Below are 18,505 nucleotides of genomic sequence, written 5' to 3' on the forward strand. Positions count from 1 at the left end.
TCTGAGGGTGTAAAATGTCCTCATTTGCAAGGAGGTTATCTACTGCTTGTACACATTGCAGTAGTTCATTGTCCCAAGTTTCATCGAAAAATTCAATATCATTTTCATCAATGATTTCTTGGCTGCTCTCTTGCAGGACAATTTGAAATTCAACTTTCTGTTCGCCTTCCATTTTGCCTGAAATTTAGATTAAAAAAATATATATTAGTAGAGATAGGGCACTGTTGGGATTAATTTTAGATAGGCAGTTTTTATCAGTGAATTTATCTTTGGGCAGTGTATAGTATCAGAGTGGAAGTAGGAATATAAAAAAGTGTATGTGATTTAACGTAAGTAAATTCATAATTATACAAGAGAAGCCTAACTCCATCCATAACTATAACAGAGAAGTCTATCTAAATCTATAACTACTACAGAGGGATAGTATATAACTATCAGAAAAAGTTTACCATATTAACTTATAGTGCACAATATACTTCAGTTTTAAAAATAAAAACTTACCTTTAGAAAGAAGTTGAAGGAATTAGTGAAAATACTATTGAAATGTACACCAAGAAGTAGTAGTCAAAATGGCTGTGTTTTCTTCTCTTCCTTTATATATATTGAGGTATATAACCAATGAAATGTCAGGTAAAAAAAGTAGAAAATGAAAGTAACATTTTCATTGGTTGTCAATTCCAACACTTCAGATGTGTTTTGTGAAGTAATTTACCTCAGGGTATTTAGAGAGGTCTACAGGCTAAAAGGCTCAATGGAATTCCAATCAAATTTGTGAAAATGGTAGGGATTGGTATGTAGTATGAGCTAATCTATATTTGGTGAAATTGTCTCCAGTGGCTTTTCTGTGAACTACTTTCCCACCTTTTTTGATGGTGCGCTTCCCAGGGAGCGACCCGGTACGCGAACCGTTGAGCGCCTCGGTTCGCGGACCTTAAGCGTTCCGGGAGTCCACCATTTTGTGTTTCGGTCGAATTAAGATACAAGATGGAGGGCAAATAATGTTCAGAATGGGTAGAAGGGGGTACGGTAGAGTTATCTTGACCCCCTAGGTTTTGTGAGGGTGGCTGAGGAGGCTTATATGTGCGAAAAAAAAACATTTTTTTAAAAAATTTCGCGAGGTTAGCTCCCGGTTCGCGTACCGGGTAGCGCCCCAGGGAGCGTACTTTGTTGAAAATTAGTGAAAAATGTTAGAGTAAAATAATAATTGTGAGTGATTAGATGTAGGGTAGCTCTGAGAAGAGCTTTTGGATTTATGGTACATTTAGGTACTTATAAGTAGGTACCAATGCACATTCTTAAATTCAGAGTGAAAATTCTGTTGCCCTCATCTGAGAAGTGAACTCCATCTCCTCTGTAGATATCTTGCATGTAGTAACGCAAGTTATTGTTGTACAGGGAGCCCATTCCATGGTCTCTCATGTAAGCTGAACAGATTTGTTTACATGCTTCCTCGACTTCTCAATTTGTGGACAAAATTGGTTTGACCACCTCCATTTCTGTCTTTGGCATATATTTGAATATACCAAGGCAGTCTGAGGAAAAAGTGCCATTAATTGCTCAAAGCATTTCCAGACCTTCACCAGTCAAAGTGCCCAAGTCATTACCTCCACAGTGCACAATTAACAGGTCAGGTTTGGGCAAATGCATAAAGGTTTTCACCAATGGTATCAATTGGTGACATTTTAATCCTCTGTGGCCAAACCACTTAATTTCCACATCTTGTAAATTGAGGTTAGGTAAATTCCTGTTTTCAACGTACCTTTGAGCCCAGTGAATATAACTATGTCCAACAATCCAGACAGAAAACATGGTGAGAGAAGGTTCTCCTGCAGTCAGATGAAGTGTGGCAATGAAATGGCAGTTGAAAAAATGAGAGTGTAAAATGAAAAAAAACTGTGGAGTTTCTGTGTTCATGAAGCAGTAACAGTGATTGGTGGATTTTGATTGCTGAAAACAGAAAGTTAGGGTGCACGGATGTGTTCTTTGAAAGATGTATTTTGAGTGGTCAATAAAAAATCATTAAATGAAAGAATGCACTGGATATGCAGGTGCACTGAGAGTTCAGAGTTCAATTGCAACATTGTTGTGTGAACTTGCAAACACCAGAGGTCTTCCAAGAGGTGGTTGCTATGCAAAAAAAGCAGAGAGGGGGCAGAGGGGGGAAGGGTTTTCATTTGAAAAAAGTGAGGGAAGAGTTTTGATTGGGTGACATGAGAGATATGTGTGAAGAATTACAGCATTTCTGTGCTTTTGATAGCTGCAGACTCTGGAGTGCATACCTTTTGCTCTGCTGAAGACAAATTGGTGTGTTTCTGAGACTGTTTTCAAACTCAAAGTATTTGCTAAGGTGAGAAAATATTTCTTTAATTTAGATAGAGAATAGTGTGCTTTAAGGGGAAAATTATGAATTATGTGGCGCAAATTGCTTGTAAATATGCTCCCACCTGTGCATGGAAAATTTAGATTTTGAATGTTTGTGTTACATAGCCATGTTAAAAGTGATACAAACATGCTGCAAAGGCAATCAAAAAACGCTTTTATGTGTCTTAAGGACATTTTAAGTAATTTTCCCATGTGGAGTGTTTTGAAATTCTGATTTGAAAATCGTTTTTGGGGAAAAGGAATTGTTTTTAAATTTATGACAAGGACATAATGGTGTATGCTTCTTTATAAGGCAATTGACTGTCCCTGATGTTATTTTTCCCATTTTAATGTAAGACCTTTCTCTGTGGCGCAAATTGCTTGTAAATATGCTCCCACCTGTGCATGGCAAATTTAGATTTTGAATGTTTGTGTTACATAGCCATGTTAAAAGTGATACAAACATGCTGCAAAGGCAATCAAAAAACGCTTTTATGTGTCTTAAGGACATTTTAAGTAATTTTCCCATGTGCAGTGTTTTGAAATTAAGATTTGAAAATCGTTTTTGAGGTAAAGGAATGTTGTTAAAATTTATGTGCGCCATATGCCCCCAAATTTCTTTTTCAGGGGTGCAGCAGGGTGTTATTGAGACACCCCTGCACCTTTGGAAAAATTCCTATTTTGTGATGAGCTAATTGCTAATCGCAAATTGCAACCTTCATTCCTATGAGCCTCCTAGCCCATGGAAATGAATGGGTAATTTGCAATTAGCAATTTGCTCATCGCAAATTTGGAATGGTAAAGAATCGCTATTTATTTCTTAAAATTCGCTATTTTGGAAATGCAAAATAGTTATATGATACATATGGCGGTTGATGTCTAACAAGATAAGAAGCTTAGGGATACATTTATGATGACTGGCGCAATGAAGTGGACATCACTTACTTCATTGGTAGAGCTTTACATGTATTATGTCCTCTGTATTCTTCATCAAGCGTAACTTTAATCTGCAATCCTGAGTAGGCCTCACTTTAAACAAACCTCTGGATAGGCCACATCTTATTGTCATCCTAAATTAATCATTTAAAATGCTAGGGACAGATTTATGATAGGTGTATGCCTCTTTTGCGCCACTTAGAAAACACTGTCCATGGGGAAATGACTTAAAATGTCCTTAAGACACATGAATGTGTTTTTTTAAAACGTTTGCAATTTTTTTGGGTCACTTTTAACATGGCTATGTGACTCAAACAGTCAAAATCTAAATTCGCCATGCACAGGTGGGAGCATATTTACAAGGAATGTGCTACATGGGGAAAGGTCTTATAATGTAATATGGGAAAAATGACATCAGAGACACTGAAATGCCTTATAGAGAAGCATACACCATTATGTCCTTGTCATAAATTTGCAAACCATTACTTTTCCAAAAAAACGATTTTCAAATCATAATTTGAAAACACTGCACATGTGGAAATGACTTAAAATGTCCTTAATTCAAAATTTGCTATTCCTTATTTTGCGATTGCACTGAAGGATTTGCAAATTTTGCGATTCCTTAAATGCAATGTATCAAACAAAAAATATGTAAAAAATGATATTAAGGATTTGGAAACTACCACCAACTTCTAGTTTGTGGTAATTTGCGAATTCTTTTCAAAAAGCATTTTTTTCCAAAAAACAAAAGGTCCCATATGACGCCCATACATGCCCTTAGGGCATGTAGGTGTGCCATATGCCCCCAAATTTCTTTTTCAGGGGTGCAGCAGGGTGTTCTTGAGATATCCCTGCACGCTTGAAAAAATTCCTATTTTGTGATGAGCTAATTGCTAATCGCAAATTGCAACCTTCATTCCTATGAGCCTCCTAGCCCATGGAAATGAATGGGTAATTTGCAATTAGCAATTTGCTCATTGCAAATTAGGAATGGTAAAGAATTGCTATTTATTCCTTAAAATTAGCTATTTAGGAAATGCAAAATAGTTTGATGGTACATATGGTGGTTCATCTGTAACAAGATAAGAAGCTTAGGGATACATTTATGATGACTGGCGCAATAAAGTGGACATTACTTACTTCATTGGTAGGCCTTTACATGTATTATCTCCTCTGTATTCTTCATCAAGCGTAACTTTAATCTGCAATCCTGAGTAGGCCTCACCTTAAACAAACTTTTGGATAGGCCACACCTTATTGTCATCCTGGATTAATCATTTAAAATGCTAGGGACAGATTTATGATAGGTGTATGCCTCTTTTGTGCCTCTGTGCGTCACTTTTATGATGCAGCGGCGGTGCTAATTTGCAATTAGCAATTTGCTTATTGCAAATTAGGAATGGTAAAGAATTGCTATTTATTCCTTAAAATTTGCTATTTAGGAAATGCAAAATAGTTTGATGGTACATATGGTGGTTCATCTGTAACAAGATAAGAAGCTTAGGGATACATTTATGATGACTGGCGCAATAAAGTGGACATTACTTACTTCATTGGTAGGCCTTTACATGTATTATCTCCTCTGTATTCTTCATCAAGCGTAACTTTAATCTGCAATCCTGAGTAGGCCTCACCTTAAACAAACCTCTGGATAGGCCACACTTTATCGTCATCCTGGATTAATCATTTAAAATGCTAGGGACAGATTTATGATAGGTGTATGCCTCTTTTGTGCCACTCTGCGTCACTTTTATGATGCAGCGGTGGTGCAAAAGATTTGCTATGAGGCGACAACATTACAAATTGATGCATTTAGGCAGATATGTCATGGTGTAAAAAAAACGTACCACATGAAACTGATGCAGCAGTGATGCAAAAGATGCACCATGTCGCAAGACAGGCCTCACTTGGGGCCATATGTATCAAGCTAATTAGCATTCGCAAAGATCAAAATTCTACGAATTTCGGCCTTTGCGAATGTTTATTAGACAAATGGTATGTATCAAACAAGTTTGATGCAAAATAAGGAGTAGCAAAATTTGCTATTCCTTATTTTGCAATTGCACTGAAGGATTTGCAAATTTTGTGACTACTTAAATGCAATGTATCAAACAAAAAATATCTAAAAAATGACATTAAGGATTTGGAAACTATTGTGGTAAATTGGTGGTAATTTGTGAATTCTTTTCAAAAAGCTTTTTTTCAAAAAAACAAAAGGTCCCATATGACGCCAACACATGCCCTTAGGGCATGTATGTGTGCCATATGCCCCCAAATTTCTTTTTCAGGGGTGCAGCAGGGTGTTCTTGAGACACCCCTGCACCCTTGGAAAAATTCCTAATTTGTGATGAGCAAATTGCTAATCGCAAATTAAACCTTCATTCCTATGAGCCTCCTAGCCCATGGAAATGAATGGGTAACTTGCAATTAGCAATTTGCTCATTGCAAATTAGGAATGGTAAAGAATTGCTATTTATTCCTTAAAATTCGCTATTTAGGAAATGCAAAATAGTTTCATGCTACATATGGCGGTTCATCTGTAACAAGATAAGAAGCTTAGGGATAGATTTATGATGACTGGTGTATCACCAGGGATGTGTCAGTCATCCTGCGCCGCTGTTCCTCCACCCATGGTGTGCTGCATTTAGAATGCGGGGCATCATGGGGCAAAAATGGCACAGATGCGTGACGTATCTGTGCTGTAAAGGTAGTGATTGCTGGAGTTGTATCGCAAGTGCGATGCAGCTCAAGCAAGGCTCAGGGGTGCCCCATCTCCACAATGTTGCGTCAAGACCTATGCCTGCTTAAAGCAGGCGCAGGGTTTTGACGAAGCTTTCTCCTATCTGATTGTAAATACGGCACACCATGGGTGGCAGAGTAGTGGTGCACGTTAACTGGTGCATGCCTGGGGATGTGCCATTTAACATAAATCTGCCCCTTTACATTTAAGTATGTGCAGGACACACAGAGTCGGTGAGGCTTATCCAAGGTTAAGAAGAGATGAGTCCTGTTCACTGAAAATTTAGACATAGTCTTCACCTGCTCAGCATTGTTGGACATGGCTAAATAATAGCTGCAAAATATTACTCTTGTTAAACAATTTTACTATTATAATCTCTGAGATTTGTCTCTTACTCTGCAACATCTCATTGTTGTTATCTTTCTTTAAAGATAAAGACAACCTCAACATGAGCGACAATCTGCAATCAGTTGATTTTGACCTCATCATTGAACTTGTAATTGAAACATCAGTGGATGTTGATCCCTTGGATGATTTAAATCCTGAGGATGAAGAAGAGCGTGATGAGGATGCAGATTTGTCCGAATTATATGACATATGATGGGAAGCTGACCTGCTTGAGCCTATGGAAATATAAACATTTATTTTTAAAATTTATAATTAATAAAAAGTAAAAAGGTAAACCGTTTAATTTAAAAATAAAGACACCTTCAAAAGCAGGTTATGTGTAGTGTCTTCAATAAAATATTAAAATATGCTCATAAAATTAGATCAGATTCACATATAAAATAGCATAGGTAACATAAATATAAATGTCATTTCTTTTCTGCTATTTCTGTATTGTAAATTTGCAAGGACTAAAAAATCTTCTATTTAAAATGTCAAGTAGTGTGTTAAGTTTTTGATCACTGTTATTGTTTTACTGTTTGGTAATAATGGTTAATAACATTTTTTATTATATTTTACCACAGATTCAACTGCAGATCATTTCAAGATTTCACCATGATAACAATAGAAAGACAGAGAAAGGCTGCAAAACGTCAAAGACAGCAGGTGAAAGAAAATAAGCAGCAGTCCTCTAACAAAAAGATTTGTCAAGTCACGAAGAAAGCACCGGGTAAGAGCACAACATATTTCATAAGAAATATGTGTAGTAAAAAAAATATTACTACAGAAAATGTTTCAGTCCATAAAACGAGAAGGAATTCAAATGGAAAGGAAAGGCCAATCAAAAATGTTACTGCTAGAGCAAGAGATAACTCTGTGCATGATAGTAGAAGGAAACAACAGTTTAGGGAGATTCGTAAACGAATGTTCCGCAACAGGATAATTGGCAATTTGTTAAAAAATATGAAGAAAGGTCAACAGAAACTGTTTTTTTATAAGAGAAAAAAAAAAGTTGAGAAAGTTATTGATCAGGCATTTGAAATTAAACGTAAGTTATTTATTTTGATAATCAATAGAATTAGGAAGCTAAACAAGGCAATTTATGATTTCAAAAGAAATAGTAGATGGAAGAGAATAGTTAATCGTAGTAATTTTTGTGAAGTTTTTTCTGGGGAATGGATGCATAGTTCAAGCTGTGAGGCATTTTTTAATGAGGAGAGTTATTTCCAGGATAATGATTTGGTGCATGCAGTTGACACCAGTGGTCGTGCTTATGAAGTGAAAGATGGTTGTCCAGTTGAAAAAGAAAAACTTGTGACAACAGAGGCAGAAGAGGTGTTAGGTAATGAGGTTTTAGGAAGACGTGCTAAGGGTCCTGTGTACACCTTGAAGTGTAGTAGTATTTGCAGTGTGCGACAGGATTCCATCAATTTGCTTTGTGATTTTGTACGGTCATTTAATAAGAAAAGTTTGAAGCAGAAAATAAGGTTGTTGCAAGAATTAGATCCTTGCAGAGTAAGAGAAGTGACAGGTTTGCATGGTCATTCACTGGCTCGTCTTTCCAGGAGAGTATGCCAGAGTGTTTTTCATCATTTCAGGATGCTAGCAGTGCATCATAATAAAGTGAGGAAATTAGTTAGAATGTTGTATTATGCTAAGAGTCCAGCAATTATGCTTAAACAATTATGCGCTGCTCTTTTGCATGGTTCTGAAATAGATGTGAAGAATATATGTGAAGAAATTGAGTTTTGGTACTTTGGAAGTAAAGAGGAGAATGTTGAAATTGAGCAAGAAGAAGAGGGTCATGTGGAAGATAGTGTACAGGTTTCCAGTACAGATAATTTCCAGAGGGAAATTGCGACGTTTGAGGTGAAATCAAGTGAGAGGCCTAATTTCACTTGTGTGTGTTGTCGACGCACTTATTATAAGAATCAGACTAAGTTAGTGGATTTATATGACAAAAGTGAAAGGGAAAATAATAGTGAATGGAAGGATTTCGCAACATACTTGATGGTAGAAAATTGTTTTGATTTGGGATTGGATCAACGTGTGTGTAGTTATTGTTGTTGCAAATTAAATCAAAACCAGATGCCTGCTAGAGCAGTTCATAATAATCTGGAATTGGTTGAGATTCCTTCTGAATTGAAGGATTTAAATACTTATGAATCTATTTTGATTCAAAGTATCCATCCCTTTCAGGCTATTGTAAGAATGGAGCCAAAGACAGGGAAATTGCCTCCATCAGATTTACAGAGAGGATTAAAGGGAAGAGTTGTTTATTTGCCTCTAGATTTGAAGAAAAACATTAACACAATTGGAGTAGAAAAAGTGGAAGAGGAACCTCTGGTTATCTTAGTTAATGGGGTTCCGACGAAGAATAAGAAAATATGGCAAGATTTAGTAAAAAAATAATAAATACTATAAGAATGTATATGTTGCAGAAGAGGAAGTAAGTGAGGAAGAGGATAGCGATTTGTGTGCTGGTCAAATTGAGAAAGTAGAACCCTCTACTAGTGAAGAAATATATGAACATTATAGTGTTATGTTATGTTATGTTATGTTATGTTATGTGGTTTTTATTAGGCGCACAGATGATCCAGCTAAGGAGCGTCCTGGCGCCCGACAAGGCAGCTACACAACACAACTAAATAAAAACAGCACAAGCAAAATGACTAAGGGAATAAAAATGTTTTCACGGCGCGACGAAAAGAAAGCAAATCGCTCATAGCGCGAATTGCCGGGGGTAAGGAGTTCCACAAAGCAGCGGCCCGCACTCGAAATGAGCGTCCACCGGCCCTGGCTCGCTTAAAGCGCGGTACCACGGCCAATTCGAGGTCTGCCGATCTTAAGGGTCGTGCTGGGATGTAGTTGGCCATGAGGGTCGTAAGGATCGTTGCCGGGGACCCCTTCAAGATCTTATAGGCGACGCAGAGGACCTTAAACTGAATCCGCTGCGCCACCGGGAGCCAATGCAGCGCTCGTATGGTGCTGGAGGTAGGACAGAATCTTGGAAGGCCTACCACCGCTCTCGCTGCTGCATTCTGGATCCGTTGCAGGCGCCCGATCTCAGCCACGTTCAACCCGGCCAGCAAAGAACTAGCATAATCCAGCCTGGAGATGACGGTAGCTTGGATCATAAGTTGCCGAGTGGGGGCATCGAAGAACTTTAGCACCGGACGGAGCCCACGCAAGATGCCGAAGCAACAAGCAGCCGTGCGTTTAGTGTGGCATGCAAACGTAAGGGAAGGGTCCAACCAGACCCCGAGGTTCTTAAGCTCGGCGACTGGGATGGGAGCAGAACCCAACTCCTCCGGCCACCATCTCTCTCCCCACAGTTCCGGTTGCCTACCAAATACCATCACCTCGGTCTTACTAGCGTTTAGCTGGAGACAATTGAGCGTCATCCAGCTAGCGACCGCCCTCAGTCCTTGTTGAAACCTAGGGGCGTCGACTTCAGCATCCCCGCTGATCGTGACCGCTAGCTGGGTGTCATCGGCATATGACACCATGGTCATACCCCAGTGTTCATCCTTTGCATTCCAAGGAAGTCATGGGGAATGCTATTGAGTTGTTTCAAATGAAACAAGCCAAAGGGAGTCCCATTAGTGTTTGGGAGGAAAGTTTGGAAGCTCGGTGTTTCCCACAGCTTTTTCCAACAGGTCAGGGAGGAAGATATGATGAGCGACCTCATCAAATTCCTGCTTCTGAATACCGGACTTTGCGATTGTATGCAGGAGATGCTAGGTTTCGACAATGCATTCCTTATTTGTTTCATCTCCTGTTTGAAAGCGATCTGTCTGGACTGTCATATGCAGTGAACCACATCTTGAAAAGTGGTATACACATGCAAAACATCTCGGCAAGTGACTTTATGGATAAAGTCAATGTCCAAGACAGTATTTTGGATTCTCACCTGATTAATCTCATGGCGTGTCAGCGTGGTACTAATGAGTACTGGTACCGTCGTCATGGTGATTTAAAATGTATGTTGAGGAACTTAGGTACTCCCACATGGTTCCTCACTCTGAGCTGTGCCGAGTATGGCTGGGAAGACTTACTTGAATTTCTACGAGAGGCAAATGCTAACGTAGATAACATCGAATTCAAGACACCCGGAGAACTGTGCTCTTTGGATCCAGTCAATGTATGTAGGTACTTCAATCATAGATTTGAAGCTATGATGTCTTTCATCATGAATAAGAAGAATCCACCTCTTGGAGAGGTGTTGGATTTCTTCTGGAGAAAGGAGTACCAAGCAAGAGGTGCTCCTCATATACATATGTTGCTGTGGATCAAGGATGCACCTAAATTTGGAACGGATCCAGAAGACTCAGTGATGAGTTTCATCCAACAGTATTCTACGTGTGCTGTTCCAAACGCAAAGGAGAAGAAAAGCCTAAGAGAAAAAGTTCTGCGTTTCCAAAGCCATCGATGTGGAAAGTACTGCCGTCGTAAATTCCGAAACAAGGACAAGTTCTACACTAAATGTCGTTTCGGCTTTCCACGACCGGTGATTTCTAAAGGAAGAGTAAACAGTTTGATGTCTTCGCTGCGACACAATGTCATGAAGAAATCACCTAAAAACACTTACAATTTGAAGAGGAACGAAGAGTCCAAGTACATCAACGACTACAACCCGGTGATTTTGTCCATGTGGAATACTGACATGGATATACAGTTTGTGGCTGATAACTGCATGGCTGTGGCTCGGTATGTGACGTCTTACATCACCAAAAAAGAGAAGACAGAATTGAAGGATATGTGGGAGGACATTTCCCATGAAAAGAGCCTCAGCAAGAAGTTGTACAGTTTCAGTCTGAAAATGTTGTCGCATCGAGAAATCGGAGCGTACGAATGTTCTGACCGGTTGTCTTCAGCAAGTCTCTATGCCAAGTCCAGGAGTATCGTTTGGGCGAGTCTTGGTCTTGCTGCAACGCGTAATCGAGTTCTCAAACCTGTGCGGGAAATTGAGTATTTGGCGGAAAAGGAGCCAAACAGTACCGACATTTTGAAGACCAACATGTTGGATACATATTATCCAAATCGAAGCATTCACCTCGAGAATGTTTGTCTGTATGAGGTTCTTCAAAATTACATATTCAAGAGGAACATCAAAGAAGATACTGAGAAAGGAGTGTATGCTGTAATAGGAAGTGAGGGATGTCTGGTCAAGCAAAGAAAATGCCACTTGGTAAACCATCGAAAATTGAGTGGCGAATCTCCTGAAAAAAAGGAGTTTTTCTATTTAGCACTTTTGCAACTTTTCAAGCCTTGGCGTGCAGAAGAGGAACTGCTTGGAGATTTCCTCTGTTACGAAGACTCTTTCAATGCCGCCAAGGAGACCATAGAATGTCCTGCTTTTCCCAAATATGTAGAAATGTTGAATGCGGAAATTGAGCAGGAAGCAACGATTGCAGCCGAGATTGCCAGAGACAGTTCTCAGGACAGTCAGAGTTCTGCTTCATTGAGTCAGGATCCACTAGGAGGACCTGTTATCGAAAATGAAGCTGCCACTGCTATGAATGAAGTGGAAAGAGCCATGGCACATGCTCAAGAGGATGCGGTTAACGTAGAAGAGTTGGAAAGACAACTCAACGTTGAGCAGAGGAAAATATATGACGAAGTTACCATGCAAATTGATCATGGATTAAGTCATGATAAGAAAGAGTGCTAATGTACGTCGTTGAAGCCTGTCCGACTGTACGTGAGTGGAGAAGCGTGAACTGGAAAAAGTTTCCTCATTAAAGCAATTTCATGCTATTTGCAGGAAAGGACAGAGTCATCGCTGTCTTGTGTTGTCACTGCTCCAACTGGACTGGCAGCACATAATATTAAAGGGATTACTTTACATCGTTTACTGATGCTGCCAGTGGAGCATGACAACAAATTACAATATCACAAGCTATCTGGAGATGCTTGTTTTGAAGTTTCAAGAATCTTGAGGAAAATGAAACTTCTTATCATTGACGAAGTAAGCATGGTTTCCAATGTCATGCTTGCCTTTGTGCATTTGAGGATGCAAGAAGTTCTCAAAACAGAGTATGATGTGTTATTTGGTGGCAAACCCATCATTGTTTTCGGAGATCTTCTGCAGCTGACACCAGTGAAAGGGCAACCTGTGTTCAAAATGCTCACGCGTGAAGATACCAGGAAGTGCCTAGGCAGCATTGGCAACGTCAATATATGGTTAAACTTCAATTATGCTGAACTGCATGAAAATATGCGTCAGGCGAAGGATGAAGTTTACAAGACTATTCTACAAGATGTTAGAATTGGAAAAGTGACCGAGCATGGGAAAGAAGCTTTACATGCACAATTACTGTCAAATTTATATCCAGAACAAGATGTTGTGCCTGAGAATATTTTTCAGAAAATTACTGAGAAGAAATCTGGAATATGTTTGATGCCAACTCTTGCAGAATGTGCCAAATTTAACAACAAAATGTTGCATTTAGAAAAGCAAGAGATTGTGAAACTGGAAGCTATTGACAGAGTAGAGCATATGGGATCAACAATTATTTTGTCTGAGAATCTGAAAACAAAATTGGATTCATTAGAGAAGAGTATATCTAAAACTGCAGGTTTTGAAAAGACTCTGAATGTGTGCTTGAACTGCCGTATAATTTTAAGAAGGAATTTACATGTTGAAAGAGGTCTGGTAAATGGATCAATGGGTAATGTTGTTGATTTTGTGAAATACAGAAATAGAGATGGAATTGAATTTTTAAAAATTAAATTTGATGGCATTGAGGAAGTACAGCTAATTGCTTGTTGTTCTGCTAGATTTTTGCTTGTAAAAGACTTATATGTTCGCCGTAAGCAGTTTCCTGTTTGCTTGGCATATGCAGTGACAATCCATAAATCGCAAGGTTTAAGTGTAGACAGTGCATTGGTGAATATTGGCAGTTCTGTGTTCAAGGAGGGTATGGCATATGTGGCATTGTCACGAGTTAGAACTTTATCGGGATTGTACTTGATTGAGTGTGATGTCACAAACATTTGTGCTGATCTAGATTGTGTTAAGGAATACAATAGGTTAAGAAGAGAGTATGCGCCACATTTGCCTCAGTATCCTTTGTTTGAGAAACATGTGGTAGGCCGGAAACGAAGAAATGTGACCAATACTGGGGAGGTTGTAGCAAAAAGACGAAAAGTCGATGAACCTAAAATTACTAGCAGAAACAAAAAGGATTCTGTTGAAGATGTTGTTGGTTTTCAATTTGAAAACAGTTCTGGTGTCAACTGCTATGCTAATGTAGTGGTTAATGTTTTGTTTTCTCTAGAAAATGTAAAAGAAGAGATTGTGGTCAATTCTGATCAAAGATTTTGCAGTTTGTTAAATTCTGTGTTAGAGAAATGTAGCACTGATAGAAGAAACATAGAAAGTGTGTCTGAAATTCGAAATCTGTTAGACAGATGTTCAGGCCAAACACAATTCTCTCAAAATATTCAGCAAGATTGTCAGGAGTTTTTAATGTATATGCTTGATGTATTACATGCTGAAGGTGTAGATGTAGATCAGCTGTTTGGGCTTTCTTATCAATGGCAGCATGACTGCGAGAACTGTATGGTATCAAGTACTACTAGTGTAGACTCAGAAAGATTTATATATTTAACTTTGCCAGACAGTAAATCAGTCTCCTTTAATAAGCTAGTAAAAGCAGCTGATCACAACATGGAGTGTAGCCAATGTAAATCTGAAATGATGTCCACATTATTTATACGAACATATGGCCAGTATGTCATTTTAATGTTCCAACGATGTAGGCCTGATGGAACAAAATTGACAACTTTAATTAAAAATTTTGTAGCTTCGCAGTTGTCAATATCAGGAAGGACTTTTGTAACTGCAGCAATTATATATCATGACGGCCCTTCAATAACATCAGGACATTACACAGCTTATTTAAAGTCTAGAAATGGCTGGTCATTCTGCAATGATTCAGTTTTAATTTTCAAAAAGAAATTGCCGTATGACCTTAAAAACTCTTACCTGGTGTTTTTAAAACAAAAATTTTAGGGAAATAATCTCGGGATGTGCTCTGTGGAATTTCAAGAAGTTCTAATGGCTCCTACACAATTTGGCCTTGAGGATAAGTGTAGTTCAGAGACATAACTTCTAACTATAGGACTGGACGTCATGGAGAAATACGAGCACTTTGAATGAGTTCAGAAAAACTGTTTCTTTTTATAAGCTAATTGAAGCAGCCAATCAAAACATGGAGTAGAGGGAATGTAAGTCTGCAATGCTGTCTACTGTTTTACATTGCTTTGTGATTAAAAGTGATGTAGAGAATTAAATAATTGTAGTAGTCATAGAGGTAGTGTAAGTCTGCTTCATAGTAAGCAGTATCAGTGTCATAGGAAATGTAGAACATGACTGAGCAAGAAGGGGAAGATATTACTATTCCAGGATTGTGAAAATGATCTTCAACATTTTAATTCTGAAAGTTGCAGAAATGCCAAATGACGGGATTGGCTTACAAGAAATCCAAGAGTTATAAATGGCTCTGACCAGATTTGGCCTTGTGGAAACTTGTGGTAGAGAGCAAGAAGTCATTTATTGCATGTAACGTGTTTTTAAAAACGATGGAGATTTTCTTTCAGAAAGTGGCGGGATGAAAGTAATAACAGCACAACAGAGTGTAAGCTGTTCATAGGACATCCTTGGACGTCATGGAAAGTAAGTTAACTTTAAGGAGTTCTGAATTTTGATTTCTGATGTTGTATGGGTTTTTTAAACACAATCATTTTGATTGTGTTTTTTTTTCCCCGCTGTTATATGATGAATACCTTCAAGTCACTGTTTTTAGTGAATTTTGATACATTCTGAGAACAGCAAAAATAAACCATTTAACATGTATAATTAATTCTGTACTGTTTGCATTTATGATGTATATGTAGAACTGTGTAGGAGGCATGGAGAAGGTGAGGCTTCTGTAAGTGTCAAAGTTGTTGCATGCAGTGCTGCACTTCTGCGTATTCTTTCATATGCTAGACTACATCTGCACAATGAGATACCTAAGCAAAGGAAACACAAGTGATGTGATTGTGAAATGAGCAAAATAAATTGCACGTATTTCAATTACATCACCTGTGTTTCCTATCATTACGAATCACATTGTGCAGATCAAGTTTAGGTCTGTCCAGGGAAACATAGGAGGTTTGGACTTTGTTGAAGAGTGCAGTGGACATGACTCACTTCATTGGTAGACCTTCACATGTATTATCTCCTCTGTACTCTTCAACAAGTGTAAATCTCATCTGCAACCCTGAGTAGGCCTCACCTGAAACAAACCTCTGGATAGTAGACATCTTATTGGCATCCTGAAGCAATTATTTAAAATTTTAGTGTCTTGCGACACTTTCCTGAAACAACAGCAATGCAAAAGATGCACCATGTTTTAAGATAGGCCTCACTTCATCTGCATCAAGATACTGTTAGTTTAAAATGTATATCTTTAGGACTGTGTAGGGGGCCTGGAGAAGCAGAAGCTTCTGTAAGTGTCAAAGTTGTTGAAAAACTGTTTGTCCTTCAATCTTTTCCCTTGTCTTTTCTAATTTTTAAATACATGTTTTAATATTTTTCAAATGTTTGTTCTCTCTTTCACAGATTGAAAGTATAAAAACAAAAAGTGAGTAATTTAACGACAATTATAAGGTAAATATTTTGTACTGTTTTCGTTACATTTCTATCACATTTAACTACTATTAGTTCCACTGCTTCATTTCTTTAACCCTCAGTTTCCTGCCTTTGCTACTTCCCTCATTCCTTTCTCTATTACCTACTTACTCAACTCCTTCCACTCTTTTTCTCAGTCCCTCTCTTCTCATAGTTCCTCACTCTTGTTCACTCACTGCGTCTCTATTACTCTTAGTGTCTTTGACTGATCACTCTATCACTACTTGTTCATAATGCTTTCTCTGTGTAGTTGAAGCACACTAAGGGGAATATTATGAACACAGCCAATAAAATTATTGCTCTTTTTATTGGCAGAAAACTGGTGCAAAAGTGGTTTTAGTGGCAGTTTTCTACCACAAAAGCAGCTTTAGCGACACATTTCTGCCAATAAAATCTGCAAAACTTTTATTGCCTATGTTGATGATATGGCTCTATGTTAATTACATTTCTTTGCTGTTTCAATGAATCTTTTTCTGTTATTTTTTGTTTTCTGTTTTCTATTTTTTCTCTCTGTTATTCCTCATGTTTTAATCTTATTTTGAACATTCACTCACATTCTCCAAGAAACTCTTCTTTGTTAATGTTATACTCTCTTTTTTTTTCTTTCACTTCGTTATCTATTTTCTTTTTCACAATTATACCCTCTTCTGTCTTTTCTTCGGTAAATAGATCTATTAAACAGTATCTCTTCTTTACTCCCTATAGCTGTCTTTCTTTTAACATCACTCTCTGTTTCCTTTCCTTATACTTACACTTTTTTTGTAAATTTTTTTGGTTAGCTCCCGGTCCGCGTACCGGGAAGCTAACCCGGAAGCGAACCAAAAGAAATAGAGCTTGCCAGAGTGCTAAACATTCTAGCAATTTTTTTGGAAAGGGAAGGTAGTTCTGAAAAGAACTTTTTTTAAATATTTTTGTTGTTTTATATATTTTTTTTTTTTGAATTTTTTTAGTTTTTTTTGTATTTTTTGAACGATTTTATATTTTTTGGGGGTTTTTTGGGGGGGGGAAACAACAAAAAACAGGCGTTGAAAAGGGCTCAACAGGAGCAAAAAAAAATTACTGGGGGCGGTTAGGGCAATCATGGTGTTCATACGCCAGGTTGAGTGCATTGATGCTCATGTTGCCACAAGCTAATAATGCACGACAGTGCATACATAAGTGAATCATGTGCCCAAAATTTTCTTGAATATTTGGCACAGTTTCCCGTGCCTCTTCTGGTGTTAGAGAAATCGGTATTGTTGGTCTGGCCACAGGAGTTGGTCTTGGATTGTCGTGCATATCCCTTATTTCCGCTCGGCTGTAATTTAGGGGATGTTTCCTTGTCATGTGCCTGTGCATTGTGTGATTTCCATAGCTATATTTTTTGTCCGTCCCTCTGGACAATTGTTCCTTGCATATGAGGCAGGTGACATACCTCGCATTGACTTTTTTTTGGCCACGAGGTATTGAAAAAAACTGCCAGATGAAACTGGCTTTCTTTCTGGAAACCCGGGGCAACTCTTCTAAAAATGGTGGTTCTTCTCCCTCCTCATCCATTTCTTCCTCTTCCTCCTCAGTGTTGGTCAGGACCTGGGGAGGTGGTCCTCTCTTCCCATGAGGAGGTGGTGGGGGTCCACCAGCTGAAGCTACCAATGAAGCCATTTTCCAACAAGCAAAATAGGTCTTCCTCTCACAATGATGAAAGTCAGAGTGAGGAAAGAAGGAGGGGTTTTCATCATTTGGGAAAAAACAATACTTCTCAACCAATGAAAAGTCTTATTTTTAAGTCACCTGACCTAGCCTTCCATCATTATGAAACCAAAAGTGAAATGAACCAATGAAAAGTTTTATTAACAAGTCACATGACCTCTCACGCTCATGTTACGCGCTGCGGAACGCTCCTCGGTTAGCTTCCGGGTCGCTCCGCTTCGCGCCTCGGTCTGCGCCCCGGGACACTTCCGGGAGCGCTAACGCGATACGTCACAAGACGCATTTCGTGGCAACGCGATACGTCGCGCTTTCGCGCCGCGGATCGCTTCCGGGGAGCTGCGTTTCGCGCCTCGGTCCGCGCCCCGGGGCACTTCCGGGTGCGCTAACGCAGTACGTCATAAGACGCATTACGCGGCAACGCGATACCGTCACTATGTTGATTTCTTACCGGTTCGCGGACCGGGTCGCGGAATCAAATTGAGCTAACGGGAAGCTTCCCGTTTCGCGGACCGGGAGCGAAACAAAAAAAATATTTAAAAAAAATTATTAATAAACATATAAAATATATTTTTGGATTTAAAGAAGAATACATTTTACAGCTATAGATATTACCTTTTAAAAAACCAATGAAATTCACTGAAAAAACCATAGGTTATAGACCATATATAGTTAGGAATTAGCATTTACAAAACCTTGAAAATTCACTGAAA

The sequence above is a fragment of the Lissotriton helveticus genome, chromosome 6 (genome assembly GCF_964261635.1).
Source record: "Lissotriton helveticus chromosome 6, aLisHel1.1, whole genome shotgun sequence".
In the NCBI taxonomy this organism is placed as follows: domain Eukaryota; kingdom Metazoa; phylum Chordata; class Amphibia; order Caudata; family Salamandridae; genus Lissotriton; species Lissotriton helveticus.